The sequence below is a fragment of the Phasianus colchicus genome, chromosome 10 (genome assembly GCF_987193195.1).
Source record: "Phasianus colchicus chromosome 10, bPhaCol1.hap1.1, whole genome shotgun sequence".
NCBI lineage: Eukaryota > Metazoa > Chordata > Aves > Galliformes > Phasianidae > Phasianus > Phasianus colchicus.
The window spans coordinates 934,242-950,578 of record NC_143445.1 but is presented as its reverse complement, the minus strand read 5'-3'; the positions used below and the strand labels follow the sequence as shown (position 1 = coordinate 950,578).

At 39.3% G+C, this 16,337-nt stretch overlaps 1 protein-coding gene and 1 long non-coding RNA gene across 2 annotated transcripts in view; one reads left to right on the top strand and one right to left on the bottom strand.

The window, feature by feature from the left end:
* The window catches only part of LOC149916512 (sex comb on midleg-like protein 2), a 45,344-nt gene extending 29,743 nt beyond the window's left edge, over positions 1 to 15,601 (bottom strand). The window contains exons 1-2 of the transcript XR_016469516.1: positions 15,567 to 15,601; positions 863 to 966 (exon numbers count right to left, since the gene is read on the bottom strand). The gene's annotated coding sequence lies outside the window, so the exon portion shown is untranslated. The remainder of the gene's footprint in view (positions 1 to 862; positions 967 to 15,566) is intronic.
* LOC149916511 (uncharacterized) overlaps positions 1 to 16,337 on the top strand; it is a 49,021-nt gene that overhangs the window by 24,618 nt on the left and 8,066 nt on the right. The gene's annotated exons all lie outside the window — the stretch shown is intronic.

Sequence of the window (16,337 nt, the reverse complement as noted above, 5' to 3'; positions counted from 1 at the left end):
TATTCTTGAGATGAAACGTGAGGTATTTCTAAGAGTCCTGGTATTTCTGGGAGAAAATGTCTTGTTTTGTTTTATTGTTTTTAATATTTATATATTTTTTATGTTGCAATTTCAAGGAAACACTTCGACAGAAATTGCTTTTAATTCTTTTGGCATACATAGAAGATGCGAAAATGCACATCATATTTTCACATGAATGTAGTAACACAAAAAAAAGTTCAAAGCAGTAACTGATACACTCAATTATAAAAGCTGCCCTTCCTGTGCAAGAAATGTAACTCAGCCCTTGGGCTAGATGCCATTCTGTGTCATTGATGTAAACCTGGCGGACAGTACAAATACTCTGAATTTAAAATGGCATGACTAAAAATGGAGTCTTTCCTCTAGCTTTTAAGTTTTAAGAAACATAAAATATGTACGTATGCTTGGCAACTTTTCCTTTCATTATATACAAAAGTGACTCTCTCTAAAATAACTGTCAAACTAAGAGGGACTGTCAGAAACCTATCACAGGAGGTAATCTATTTGCTCAGGTTGCTGAAGAGCAATGAAAAAGTAGATATTGAGTTTCAGTTTTCAGCACATACATTAAAGTCCCATGCCTGTAATTAGGTCTCCTACCTTCCAAACAGAATTTTAAAAAAGTCTGATACACGATTATTTTAAATTATTTTTCTATAATTGGTTAGTGGTATTGTGGAACACATATTTAAGGATTAATGATGAGAAAGATTAGAAATCCAAAAAGTGTAAAATTCCATGCAAACTCAATTAAGTTTCAAGGACATTTCCATCAGAAAGAATGGAAATGAAGAAAGAACGGAGCCCCCAGGCTGGTTGTTGAGTGAGAATTACTGCTTACCCAGCATCCGTTTGCTTCATCAAATGTCCCCCATCTGCTCACAGAAACCTCTCTAAGATGCTTTTCTGAAGAATATTTGGCAGCATGTTTCCCAGGGCTGATGCCTAGAGGAGAGGGTTACATGGAGACTTGCTGTCTATCTTGATGGCAAACCCCTCCTAAGTAGGAATCCAGAGCTGGTGACTCACTTTGTAGTCTTGTATAGGTCTGGGGCAAGACAACATTATGGCAGTGGGGAGATATTCATGGTCAGGCTGGACAGGCCTCTGAGGTCTCTGACCTCTGTGGGTGTCCCTGTTCATTACTGGGGAACTGGACTCAATGGTCTGTAAGAGTCCCTTCCAACTCAAAAAAAAATTCTATGATTCTATGAATATTCCTGGTTTTATTACAAGTACAAATACTGATAAAGCCTACATTCAAATTGTTTATTCCTTGCTTTTGGAGAAGCTAAAACACTAGCACTAAGAGTTTTCATCAACGTAGATAATAGCTTGTCAGTTGTTATGCACAGTGGTACGTGCACCCAGTTTGAAATTTCACTGCCATTAATGTTTTTAATTTTTTAAGCGATATGACACAGTACATGCAATCAACAATAATGAACATACCATGGTTCAGGACCCCTGATCTCTCAGCTAGTAATTTAAAATATTTTCATGTGTAGAGACAAGACAAGTATTATGTCCTAAAAGGAGTCTAGGTCCCCAGCACTATTTCTCTCTCTATTTGATCCCTAAAAACAACTGTTTTCTTGCCAAAGATTTCTTCTTTTAAGAACGTTGCAACAAAACGTTGCTGGCATGCCATACAGAGACTTCCTAGCCTAGAAGGAAAAAAAAAATGTCAAGCAGCAGCTATTCAGTTTGAGATGTAAGGATAATTTATCTGTAGGCATGGCATTAATATGTTGCAGAACTAAACCTATTCCTTAATAGAGGACATAAGAGAACGAACACTGACCTAAGAGACCAGGGAATGGGAGAAAGGAGGAAGCAGCAAATTTAACATGTGGAATCACTTGCCTGGAAGCTAAACAGATTAGCTGGAAACTTTTCACTCACTTGGTTAAGGTATTAAGAACACAAACATTATGTATGGATAAGATTATGAGAATGACTTGAATTAATAAAGCTGATACTCCACTCATACTGAGCTTACTTGACAAATGTATAGCTTGTATAGCTGCAGCTGTTGAGATGCACAAGCTCTGCTTATTACCAACAACCTAACTGTACAGTGTACATGTAATTCAACTTTGCTATTGCTAGACTCTGATTTAAGAACTGTTCAGAAAATCCTGGACTCCCAGTGATATAAAGTATACTCCACCAGGACTATCTTAATAAAGTAGTTCACAAACATACATTCTTGACGATGCTTAAGGAGTTACAAAAGTGATAGAATCTCACTGCAGGTTACTTCAGTTTTGTTAGATTTGTAAAATGGAATCAGCACTCTCTTGACCTTTGCCCTGTGAAATAAATTATGCTGCTCCTTTAATGTATTTCCATCCATTACTGCATGGATGGCATCACATCTGCAATAGAACCCAACATTCACCACCAAGTAACCAATCGATGCCTTGTAAAAAAGGGCTGATCTGAAATAATAAACACATTTTCCTTACTCTGTCTTGTATCTGAACAGGTATTAACCAGACCCAGTTGTACCACAGCACTGGTAAAATACTGAAAGCAGAAGGCACTGCCATGTGATCTTATGCTGTAAGGCAGGCCCTGTAAGTAATAACTGAAGTTTTATTCTCAAGTCAGGTTTTCTTTTAAAAAGCATTCATCTGATGCTGAAGGCTAATTCTGTAAAGCTGAAACTTAAATCCCAGCAGAAACAGGTTCCCAGATATTAAAAACAAACAAACAAACAAACAAACAAAAATCATAAAAGTATGTATAATGAAATCTTTAGGCATGTGACAAACTTTGTTTTATATATTATATGATTTCAGAACATCTGTCACACACACTCACAAACTTTCCTTAGAAGGAGAAGCAGAAGTTTAGATGATGATAAAGTTATGTTCTTACCACATTAGAAGGTTCCAATTTCTTCCTTCTAGCAAGGTCAGTGATATTATTGCCATTGTAGTTGATGCTCTCCATACAGCCTTTGAAATTTTTTTCTGCTGTTAGAACTTGGCTTCCCAGAAAAAGGCATGCCTCCAAAGGTTATCTTTGAATGTATCAGAAAATGAAAGACAGTTACTGGAGGACAAGGGCTTAGAATTTTTGCTTACTAGAAAAAGAAAGTATCAAACAAGTACTGGAAAAGTAGGAAAAAGTCTATGATGAAGTCATGACTGCAAATATTTTTGGTGGTAAATTGTATCTGTTATTAGGTTTTCCCAAATACAGAGAAAATATGTATCATATACTGTAACGAAGAGAAGGTCTCTAAAAGGAATGCAGTTTTAAATGCTTGGCAGAGCAAAATGTCAGTATTGTTAAGAAACAAGAATTTGTTGGCCAAAGAATGTGCTGTCTGTCTGATCTTGGAGAAGAAAAGTCTGCCTTTCTTTACAAACCTGAATGCAGAAAGTTTGAGAAGTAAAGGTGCCCAGTAAAACCTATTTCAATATGTAGACTGAAACAAACATTAAAATAAAAAAAAATCTACTAAATCAAAAGGGAAGAAGGAAAGTGTTGCTTTATGTAGAACATCCATCAGTTGGGTAGAGTGTCAGAAGTGAGAAGTGGTTGGTGGCAAGTAAGGAAAATAATTCTTCTCTATTATGATGCTAAAACTAACTAAAAATTGATGATAAGAAAAGAGAAGCAACTGGCACCTATAGAGAGCTTCCCTGTTATAATATTAGCCTAGAACATGGCTTTGAGAGCACAGGGTTGTCAGCAAAAATGAGTCTGAGGGCAGGAGGGAAAACGTGAAAGAGCAAAAATGTTACAGCATATACAAAAATACATTGTTGGGGAAAAATAATTCCCTCCTCCCCCTTCACCCCCCCTTCCATATTATAGTATGTATATAGTTATCTTAATCAAAAAAGTAACCAAGGAACAAAGGCTATAAAATGCAGATGTTGTGCTGTTTCCTGTTCAATCATCCCTTCCCTAGGGAACAATCTAAATACTAAATACTATTACTAAAATTCTGAAAAATGAAAGTAGTATTTCTGACCCTTATTACTACTTGGGAGAAAAAGGAGATATCATATGAAGGACTTGGAATGGGAAACTCGAAGTTACTGTAGACAAATTGTTGGATAGCAAAAAATACAGTGAGTTGTGTCCAGTTTACCAGGCAAAACGTTTACTCTTTACATATTAAATTGCATGGACAAGACAGTGTTATACTACTTTGCATGCCCAGAATGGGAAAAAGCAGATTTCAATTCAAAACTTAAATATCAATAATCAATGGAGACAATTGTGAATTAATTTCTTTTTTATTTAGTTTAAAAACAAAAACAACAGCACAAAAATGTTTCTAAAAATCTGTTTTTACTCATGACTGGAAAATGCAAATGTGATTTCCATGCATCTCGTGGGCCTGAGATAAAGACAATTTAAAAGGAAAGAAAGAAAAAAAAAAGGGGGGGGGGGATGCTATGATGGTAATGTTTAATATTCGTGTGGGGGGTGAAAGGTGTACTTGAGTTGCCTAAGCACAAGCTTCTACTGCTATTGGTGATACCTGGGGTAGTGTGCCTTAGTAACCTCTGCTTTCTGCTTGAGGAGGTATGCATCTCTATAAATTCTCTGCCATTTCTGCCAACACCATGGGAGTGCTGCAGATATCTAGGGGATATATGTACATAAGCTGCTCATTCAGTTCACGTGTTTGTCTTTTTCTTGGATGAGAAATAGTTGCTGTTTATTATTTCCTTAAATGCAACACAAGCATTTACTCATAATATCCAATCTGAGAACACCGTTCTTGTAACTGCTTATGAAAATCATAGATACAGAAATCAAAAGAAACTGTTTCAATCTGCTTGCATTTAAGGAAATAGGAAGTCTCTTTCCACCCTTGCGCATATTTAAGACTGTTTTCTGACAAACTGCTAGCTAAAGGCTTCAGTCTTTCTTTTTGTGCTTACTCCCTCAATGGAATAGCTGAGCTTTTGTAACTGTCCCTACTTTGAAGTTTTCTAGTGGATCCAGGTTGGTTTAAGTATCCTCTATTCCTCACTTCTTTCTTTTCTACCATTTTCTTCAAAAAGGAGCATGTTAAGAACATAAATTTCTATTCTGTTAAGAGTCTTCTCCTGCAGTTAGCTGGTTAGTAAATAATACTTTGCTTTCAGAAGATAGGAAATGGATTTGTGGTCATTCTAGATGTTTCTTATCAGGTAAACTCTCATATGTATGTGTTGGAGAAATTCTAATCAGTTCTTCAGTAAAGGTATTATGAAAGCTCAGACAGACTGTTCTGTCATTATTTACCAAGAGATCTGTCTCTTCCTAAAAATAAACAAGACTTTTTGAATTAGGATGTAATTTCCTTTTAAACTGAAAAATTGGAGAAAGACATTTTCTCAAGGGGGAACTGCAGTGGTTGGAAAGAATCTCTGCAAGTCATTGAGTCTAACAAAGCTGGTTCCCTACAGTAAGTTACAGGAAAACGTCCAGATGAGTTTTGAATATCTCCAGAGGAGACTCCACCACCTCTCTGGGCAGTCTGTTCCTGGCACTGTCACCCTCACAGTAAAGAAGTTCTTCCTTGTGTTCAAATGGAACGTCATTTATTCCAGTTTGTGTCCCCTGCTCCTTGTTCTGTCATTGGGCTCCACAGGCAAGAGCCTGGCCCCATCTGCTTGACTCCCACCCTTTTGGTATTTATAAGCATTGATAATATCCTCTCTCAGCCTTCTCTTCTTCAGGCTGAACAGCCCCAGGTCTCAGCCTTTCCTCATACAGGAGATGCTCCAGGCCCCTCATCATCTCTGTGGCCCTCCACTGGGCTCTCTCCAGAAGTTCTGTATTTCTTGAAGTGAGGAGCCCAGAACTGGACACAGCACTCCACATGTGGCCTCACCAAGGTAGAGAAGAGAGGGGAGATCACCTCACTCAACCTGCTGGCCACATTCTTTTTAATGCATCCCAGGATACCATTGGCCTTCTTGACCACAAGGCCACATTGCTGGTTTGTGGTCACCCTGCTGTCTACAGGGACACCCAGGCCTTTCTCTGCAGTGCTTCTTCTCCAGCAAGTCAGACCCTAACCTGTACTGATACATGCAGTTACTCTTCCCCAGATGTAGGACTCTGCACTTGCCCTTGTTGAACCTCATAAGGTTTTTTCTCTCCCTTTCCACCCTGTCCAGGTCTTGTTGAATGGCAGAAAGATAAAAACTGATCAATGCTTCTTGAGGGAAATTCCCAATGTATTTTAGGTGTATACAAGATTATGTAATACTGTGTGAATGTTGTTATGACCGGGTGACAGTTCACCGATCAGTTCACAGATGTTTTTGCTTCTCAATTGTTTTTACAAAATGTAAATAGTATTCATGAGAAGAGAATGTGATTGACTTCACTTCTTCTAGCAAAATTTTGGCCTTGGAGCTTTGTATCTGTGCAGACTGGAACCATAAGTCAATCACACAACTTGCCACATCACCATTTGCTTTGGTAAACCATCACCACCCCCTTATTCAATATTCTTGAAGGTTCCCTTTTGAGTGAATTCAGATCTGGTCCAGTTGTGGAACTTGCAGCTTTCAGCGTAAGAATATTGTGAAAAGAAGAAGCATCACTAGTCTGTACAGGACTAACACATTTCATTTTACATATGACATTCTTAACAATAGGCTTTTATTATTCATTCTTTGTCATACATTAAAATAAAGGATGTTTTATTTTCTTTCACGTACCAAACAGTTCCATTTGTCTTAAATACTCTATACAACTGCAGATAATTACAGCAACATAAAAACCAGCATTATGACATACCTAGAGGAATTAGTTTGACTTGTGTTTGGTTCCCAGGTCCCAAGATGCCAGTATCTGGGAAAGTGGCAAATGGAAATTCAACTGTGCAGAGGAACAGGAAAAAACCCTATATCTGTATATCAGCAATACAGAAATAATTGATAAAATGCTCAGGAAACAAGCTGTGTTTAACCAGCACTGTCCAATCCAGCCTGTTGCAGGGTCCACGACAGCAGTGAGAGGAAAGAGCAGCAGACAAGACTCCTCTGGCTTGTACCATGGTATTAGTTCTAGCACGCTTAAGTTCTGCATTTGAAGTTACATTAGCAAGCCTGATGTGCTTGGCAACAGCACAACATCTCACTCCATATGTAACGTATTTTCTGTGGCAAAGAACTTCTTTGTTCATAACTCACGGACTTTGCATGTTCATAAAAGCTGTTACATACTTTGGAAAGTTCAGGCATACCTTCAATCCTCCTCTGTATTCGATTCCTACTGACTTCATAGTAACTGCTGTTCCCAGCAGAGCTCAATGACAGCCGGCGCAGGATCGGGGCTGAATTTGAGGTAGCAGTCACTGGCTGAAAGGAATTCCTGTAATATGCTGCACTCCCCGAAGTACGATATTCAGTGGAATTTCGACGGGCTGGGCTTGACAGATTTACTGAATTAAGTGCAGAATCCATAGAGTCCTCAGAAAAGCGATGCTCTTTGGAAGTGCTGTTTTCTTCTATACGTAACGTTTCTGCTACAGAAAACAAAAGCATCAATCTGTTCAAAACGATGGGCTTTGTAGCTTTGTTATTTAATTCCTTGCTATGTTCTCTTGAAGATAATAACAAGCTCCAAGCCTGTTAACAAGTCTCCTGTGAGACAAGACTTACTGAAGAATAGTCATTCTCAAGTAATCACTGGTCCTTTACTACATTAAAAAATTTCCAGTAAAATGTCTAATAGACAAGTTTGAGACAGTCTTCCATAAATCATCTCAGCTGTATATGTTGAATATTATGAGCAGGATGTGGACGTAAGGTTTGATTTTTTTTTCATTGTCTGATATTAGCATTAACACATATGCAATCTCAGTCAAGCATTTTCATTATCTTTCTTAATGGTTATCTTCTGAGAATTTGTTTAGGAGTGCATTATGTTTCTATTTTTTATAAATATAAAAAGAATTTTTTAACATAAAAAACCCTCTCATGTTAACTAGCAAATGTTTAATTTGTTCTACACAGTAGAGGGAGTCTCTAACTTCATATGCAAGAGGACAATTAACATCTGTAGATCTCCATATGTTCGGAGACAATAGCCATCACAAAAAACTGAAGAGACTACATGCAGAGCTGCACAAGGCTGTAAATCCTAGAATCACATGCACACTAACACAATACAGTCTGATCACAATGCTGCAACTACGAGTCGTTAAACATCAGTGGGAACACCACTCCATTCTCTCATCATTGTATGTTCTCAGCTCCACTTGCACTAGGCCAACATCTAGCCTGAGGAAGAAGTTGGAAGCCTGATGCAAAAATCTGCATGAAACAAATGCTGCTTTGGCAAGAGAGTTAAGAGCTGGAAAATATAGCTAACAGGTTCACAGAAGTGTAAACTCCACATTACCATCTTGAAAATTACTCTATGAAAGTTATAAAACATATGCTAGTGGAGCAGCATATTCTTGGGGGTAACTGGTACAATCTGTGAAACAAGTTCCTAGAATATGCTCTTTATTACTCTTCTTATATGACAACTTCCAATAATTTCTTGGGAAAATTCCAGAATTAAATAAAGGAAGAGTATTTTCCACAAACAAACAAACCACAGCAACAAAAAACACACAGAGAGCTTTTTAAGCACGTTTAACTTGTTCTATTAGCAATTACGTTCTCTCTCCTGAAGTCTGTATAAAACTGGAGTTTAGTGAAGAACTTGAGGTGTATTTCACAGTTATGATCTTCAGGCAACATTATCCCAAAGTGGAACAAAGACACCCAGAGAACCGGTTCCCTACTTAGTGAATTCAGTAAAGCAAGACATGCAATCCACCATAACATCTTCTATTAAACACAACACTTGTGGCAAAAAGAAGCTTTTAAGTCCACAAGCCCTTCTCTTTCAAGTACACAATCCTCAAGACAATAATGATAAACTTTCTAGTTTGATCTGTATCAAAAAAGCAAAGCAGTGGCTACTGAGGTTTTTGGAGAAAGCAAACTTTTATTTGTCGGCTTGAAGTAGCTGCAGCAACTTGCTAAAAGGAAAGCAATAGACATCTTTCTATAGAATTTCAGAGATACTAACAGACACAATCAATGATAAGCACTATAATATTAAAGGAAACAAATGAGAAAATTAGATCAGTAGAGAATGAGACCACCAAATGAAGTCTCAGTGCAAGACTGAAAGGCAGAAGTAATACTTCAAATGGCTACAGAAAAGCACTATGAAGGAGTCCAAAACTTGTAGATTGAAACTTCATAAGTTTTTAAAGGTATGATGAAATACTGGAAGCAATATTCCACACCAGAAAGTTTCAACAGGAGTATTTCAGCAAATATCAGCCAACTCCATACAATGTCTTATGAAGGAATCTTTTTATAGTTATCAAGCAGAGATCCCAAATACATCCGTTAAATAATCATTATATGTCACTCTTTCCATGATCGCTCAAGACATAAAGGGTTTTAAATTGACTATTTTACAGAAGAATTTAATTGCATTTACTCCAATTATATCCCAGGTTTCTTTCTGATACTACAGATCCTAGTTAAGCAACTGTAAATAGGGATGGCAAAGAGAAACTCTGCTTTGATTCCCAAGACACTAGCATTTGAGCTTAGAATCAGAAAATCATAGAATGGCTTGGGTTGGAAGGGACCCTCAAAGATCATGAAGCTCCAACCCCTCCACCATATGCAGGGCCACCAACCTCCCTATTAAATATTAGACCAGGCTGCCCAGGACCTCATCCAACTGGCCTTGAACACCTCCAGGAAGAGGGGTGTCCACAGCCTCTCTGGGCAGCCTGTTCCAGCACCTCACCATTCACTCTGTAAAGAACTTCCCCTGATACTCAACCTAAATCCTCCCTCCCTCAACTTAAAGCCATTTCCCCTTGTCCTGCCATTATCTTAAGCTTATCTTAACATAGCTCCTCAGGTCACATACACAAGGTGGGAAAACTGGCATACTTCATAGGATGATCATCTTTTAAAATAGGTGTTTCTGTCCAGCAGCTATACTATCCCAATCCACTCCCTTTCAATTCATCTAGCCTCCCTACAAACCAACCCCAACTGCAGTCTTGTTATTGAAAGCACGGTAACAGGTATGAGAGCTGATTCAGAATTGGTGTCTGACAAATACAGTTTTGCAATTAACGGAGCAACAGATGACTCTTTTCCTACTTCGACATGTGGAGCAGATGCGAGTAGTAGAGGGATGGAATGAGAACAAGTTTTTTTCTGTTACAAACAGAATTCACATTCTTACTCTCAACTATTCCAAAATTCAACAGATTTCAATGCTCTCTGATTTAGGTTTTGTAACAGAAAACTGAACATCCCTCATCTGCTTAAGCCTTCAAAGAATGCTTCTGCCACTTCAGTTTTGTTAGATTTGTAAAATGGAATCAGCACTCTCTTGACCTTTGCCCTGTGAAATAAATTGTTATGCTGCTCCTTTAATGTATTTCCATCCATTACTGCATGGATGGCATCACATCTGCAATAGAACCCAACATTCACCACCAAGTAACCAATCGATGCCTTGTAAAAAAGGGCTGATCTGAAATAATAAACACATTTTCCTTACTCTGTCTTGTATCTGAACAGGTATTAACCAGACCCAGTTGTACCACAGCACTGGTAAAATACTGAAAGCAGAAGGCACTGCCATGTGATCTTATGCTGTAAGGCAGGCCCTGTAAGTAATAACTGAAGTTTTATTCTCAAGTCAGCACCAGACACCAAGGGTTCATACATGTATGAGTCCCAATTAGGAAGTTCAGCTTTTCAAAAACCAGAGTTAAATATGTTAAAGGCTGCTATTTAATGATTTCACAATGCAGCAAGCTGTTAATGACAGGTAAATTCAGCAGAAGTAGAACTTCCATATGCAGAAGATCATTAACAACATCAAATTTACTACATCTAAGAGCCACTAACAGAGCCCAGTAAGCCATATCAATTTTATCTACAAATATCAGTCTTCCAGAGGTGAGTTTTTGCACACTTGAAATGTACAAAAGATCAATGAATAATTGTCTCACCTGAAGCTGGAAAGCATCAGTTTTTCAAGTTACTTTGGTATAGACTTTCTGCACCGAACCTTTACTGTTTCAAGACCTCAAGAGGAGATGAGCAATTGCTTGTGCATCCGTTGTTATAAATCTAGATTACAAGTATGTGTGTGTATATGTAGATATACATGCCATAATTATTATGCTTTTCTTTTTCTCTATCTCATTTTTTCCCTCATTTCTCCTCTCCATCTCACTGAGATGGGGGCAGTGAATGAACAGCCACGTGACGCTCAGTGATCTGCTGGGTTAAACCACAATGCATCACCATATCTTAAAGAACTTGCACGCTGTCAAAGATTTCTTCTTTTAAGAACGTTGCAACAAAACGTTGCTGGCATGCATCACCACTGAAATTTTGACTACAGAAACTCATCTTGTCATTTGATATTTTACCATTAGAGAAATCCATCCTGCTGTCAAGGCTACAGTGATGAAACTCCAACTTAATTCTAAAAAATCCAGGTGGCAGAGATACCACAAGAATGGACTTGAATGAGTGATTACAAAGAGACTGAACATGGGCCAACATCTTTAACTTATTAACTTCCTTCCTTGCTCCCTAAATATTTAGAATGATAGTAGTACTATAGTAGTAGTAGTTAATGATAATTTTCCCTTTTTGTGATACTTGGTGAGATTCCGAAAAAACTTACTGTTGCAAATGCCACCACTACATAGGTAAATAATTACAATTACGTTATCTGAATCCTTTGGTTATTTCTAATTAGAAAGACACTACAACAGGAACAAACTTGTAAATTAAGCAGAGCTTTAAAGGATCACATTTGGTTAGTGGCAGATGCATTTTCAAAAAAAAAAAAAAACAAAACAAACCCACAAAAATTACAAGAAAGCCTTTATTCACAAGTCTGAAATAAGAAGCATACCCATATTGCGTTACAGAAGAAGACAGATATTACATGCAAAAACAAAGAAAACACCCCAGCTCTAGCATATTTTATGCTTCCTTAGGAAATCAGAAGCGTGACTGACTTATACTGTTAAGTGAGCCTATGATTAGGGTTAATGCAAGTACACGAGCTAGCATCAACAATAACACACTACCTCTCGTTTGCTTTCATTGTGTGGTGATCAGTGCAGGTGCCTAGAGTTTAAGAGTCAGTACCACAGGGATAAATCCTGGACCCACGGGTTTCCATGGCCCATTCACATTTTTTCCAGACTCCAATGTTTGAATGAAAACCTAATGATTCACATGTGGCTCAGACACAAGGCTCTCTACCTCCTGTTTGGGGAAAAGGTCTCGGGAGGCATATTTCTGCTAGGAGCTCAACCAGTTCTGGAGAGCAAATGGGCTGTGAGACCCAGCACAGCCTGATCTCTACTTCAAGGTAGCACTATCAGCTGCAGCAAACATTCAGATAACTTCATAATAGCCTCACAGGTAGTCTTACATGGCCCTAGGGAAATTACTTGTTCTCCACATCTTAATTTCTCATTTTGAAAAGAAGCACTGAAAAGAATAATATTATCTTAGAGTTGTCAGGAGGATAAAGCAAGAAACATCTGAGGCCATCTGAATGCCCCAAGTCACACCATGAGAAAAATCCACAAAAAAAAAGAAAACAGGATTCAGTGCAAACACAGCTCCCTTGTACTCCAAACATCTGAGGGCAACCATAGGAACTCCAAGCAAAGGAGTGGGATCCAGATCTACAGGCTCAACTCTCTGCTCTGCCTGGGAACAACATAAGCTTCTTACTTCCAAGATAAATGCTAGGGCTGAAAATAAAAAGGAGCACTTCTGAGGTGCAACAACCTCAACCTCAAATGACAAATAAACAGGGAATGGAGCTTGTTTGTGCAACCCCAGCCCTTGGGATGAAGAGTCATTCTCATTTCTTTACTTTTCATTGTGTAGGTATGTTTCAAACAGCAAGCTCAAGCCAGGAGAAAGGCTGAGCACTAAACTATCAGACAAATGTGTCTGTCTGATAGCGAAGAAAATCACCCAAGAGACTGATTTAATTCTCTGCTTGAGAAGGTTTATCTGAACCTCAGTCTGTTTCATCCCACTAAATGACACAGACTCAGAGCTAGAAGCAGAAAAAAGGGGCTGACACCACCACCATGAGTGCGCTTGCTAATCAAGCCTTTAATTTCCCTTTGGTTACATTTGCTGGAATTGAAACCTTATGCATCAAGCAAAATTAAAATGGTTTGTGCTTTTGTTTTGAGTAAGAAAAAATCCTAAATTCAACTCCATTCAAAACAATTATTTTCTCTGGCAGCTGAACCAAAAGAACCCACTAATTATTCACACATATTGTAGCAAGATTATTTCATCCAAGTCCCAGCATGCAGTTTTCTACTATAGCAAATACAATACTTGCCACGAAAGTTCATCACAAAAGATTTAGATTTCTTTCCTTAATCTCTGATGCAGACAATTGTTTTTCTTGCCAGTCTTAAAGAAAAACCAACTATACAAAAAAAAAACAACAACTTTCAAACAAAAACTCTACAAGAAAATATTCTCACAATTTCATTCTGCAATTTCTCATTTAATTCTACTGTCTACACCCTACCTTCCTATTCAACTGCACAGTTGGTTTTCACAGAATCACAGAATGGCCAGGGTTGGAAGGGACCTCAAGGATCATGAATCTCCAACCCCCTGCCAATGCAGGGCCACCAACCTCCACATTCAGTGCTAGACCAGGCTGCCCAGGGCCCCATCCAATCTGGCCTTGAACACCTCTAGCGACGGGGCATCCACAGCCTCTCTGAGCAGCCTGTTCCAGCACCTCACCACTCTCTCTGTAAAGAACTTCCCCCTGACATCCAACTTAAATCTTCCCTCCTTCAGCTTAAAACCATTTCCCCTTGTCCTGCTGTTATCTACCCTTTCAAAGAGTTTTAATGCGTTACATTAACCTTAGCCACATTTTGTTCTTCTCAAAATATATCCCTCAAAAATTTTTTATAAAATGACTTACGATTTGACTTATCACTCGGTGAGCCTCTCAGCAACCTATCCAACAAGATGATGAGAAGACAAGAGCTAAAAAACACAGGAAACCCACAAGGGCCTTGTGGCTCTGTAACACCTGAGAGAGCTCCAGCACTCTGCTTCAGGAGCAGCCCACAGGCTTCTTGAGCTTAGGACTACTGAGCTGACTTCTTTGAATCTAGCAGTAATTACAATAGTAATTCCTGTTCCTATAGGATTTTTGAATGAAAACATATCAGAAATAGATAGATTTCTTTTTTCTTTTCTTTTTTTTTTTTTTTTACATCTGCTTTGTAAAATAATTACTTTCAACTATTCCATCATAGCCCACATTCACCACTGGCCTACAATTTAGTCCTTCTTCTAGAACAATAACAATCAGAATACTGGCAAAGCACATCTCAGTGTATTTTGTTCCCAAAAACATGACTTGTTGGAATGAGGCACAACAAGGCACAACTATGTTATTATATTAATAATATAATAAAATTTCATATGTTTTGCAAAAAATAAAGTAATACAAGTTTCAAACCCATACTTACACAGTTCCAGTAAACTTCTCTTACAAAGTAGAAAAGAAGCATCTATCTTTTGAACAAACTTGTGCAGACACATAAGCAAGGACTACTGAAATTCTGCTATATGCAGGTCAGGGTGCTATGTTACAGACACTGTTAGATAGCAACATCTTTTACAAGGATTTAATTAAACCTGTATTCCACTAATCATCTTTCACACCTGGTGTTAATGTAAGGAGATTAAAGTAACACCAAGTCTTTTTACTGCCAGTGATAGAATTATGAATTGATGTGCTAACTGCCATACAGAGACTTCCTAGCCTAGAAGGAAAAAAAAAAATGTCAAGCAGCAGCTATTCAGTTTGAGATGTAAGGATAATTTATCTGTAGGCATGGCATTAATATGTTGCAGAACTAAACCTATTCCTTAATAGAGGACATAAGAGAACGAACACTGACCTAAGAGACCAGGGAATGGGAGAAAGGAGGAAGCAGCAAATTTAACATGTGGAATCACTTGCCTGGAAGCTAAACAGATTAGCTGGAAACTTTTCACTCACTTGGTTAAGGTATTAAGAACACAAACATTATGTATGGATAAGATTATGAGAATGACTTGAATTAATAAAGCTGATACTCCACTCGTACTGAGCTTACTTGACAAATGTATAGCTTGTATAGCTGCAGCTGTTGAGATGCACAAGCTCTGCTTATTACCAACAACCTAACTGTACAGTGTACATGTAATTCAACTTTGCTATTGCTAGACTCTGATTTAAGAACTGTTCAGAAAATCCTGGACTCCCAGTGATATAAAGTATACTCCACCAGGACTATCTTAATAAAGTAGTTCACAAACAGACATTCTTGACTATGCTTAAGGAGTTACAAAAGTGATAGAATCTCACTGCAGGTTACTTCCGTTCTTTCTCCCTACCCTAGGTTCACAAACAAGTGAAGAAACAAAAAAATTAGAAACACCTTCACATACCAGTTATCATTTCCCCTCCATGATGGCCAGATTTCTAATTTTTTTGTTCACAAACAAGTGAAGAAACAAAAAAATTAGAAACATCTTCACATACCAGTTATCATTTCTGCAAGCCGAGATTACAGCTTTGCGAGTGCGGGAGATATTTCCATCCTCCTGATGGCTGAGCCGAGAGGGAAAAAGGGGAGGGGAACAAAAAACGTCCATCTATGAGGCGAAAGCTCCCGAACGAGGAGCCCCAGGCACAATCCCGCAGCACCAACCCCGGCCCGCAGCGGGGCCTCACCCGGCCACCGCCCTCAGCGGCCACCGCCCTCAGCGGCCACCGCCCTCAGCGGCCACCGCCCTCAGCGGCCACCGCCCTCAGCGGCCACCGCCCTCAGCGGCCACCGCCCTCAGCGGCCACCGCCCGTTGCTCGGCAGCTGCGAGCCAACCGAGCCTGCCGGGAAGGTGGAGGGGCAGCACCACGGATAGCTCTTATTGGTCGAAGGAGGTGAGGGCGGAGCTCGAGGACGGCCGTCTTCTTCGCTATTGGCGGAGAGAGCCGTCAGTGCGGGGCGGGGGGCGGGGCCTCGCGGCTAGCGGGGCCGCGTTGAACGCCGCGGTAGGGCGGGGGAACGGAGCGAGGGGGCGGCGGCGGTTGAGGGTAAGCGAGCCGCCGGCTGCGAGGAGAGCGGCGCGAGGTAGGGAGCGGCGCGGGGGCCGTCCTCACCTGTCACCTGTTAGCATGTCTTGCTTTACTGAATTCACTAAGTAGGGAACCGGTTCTC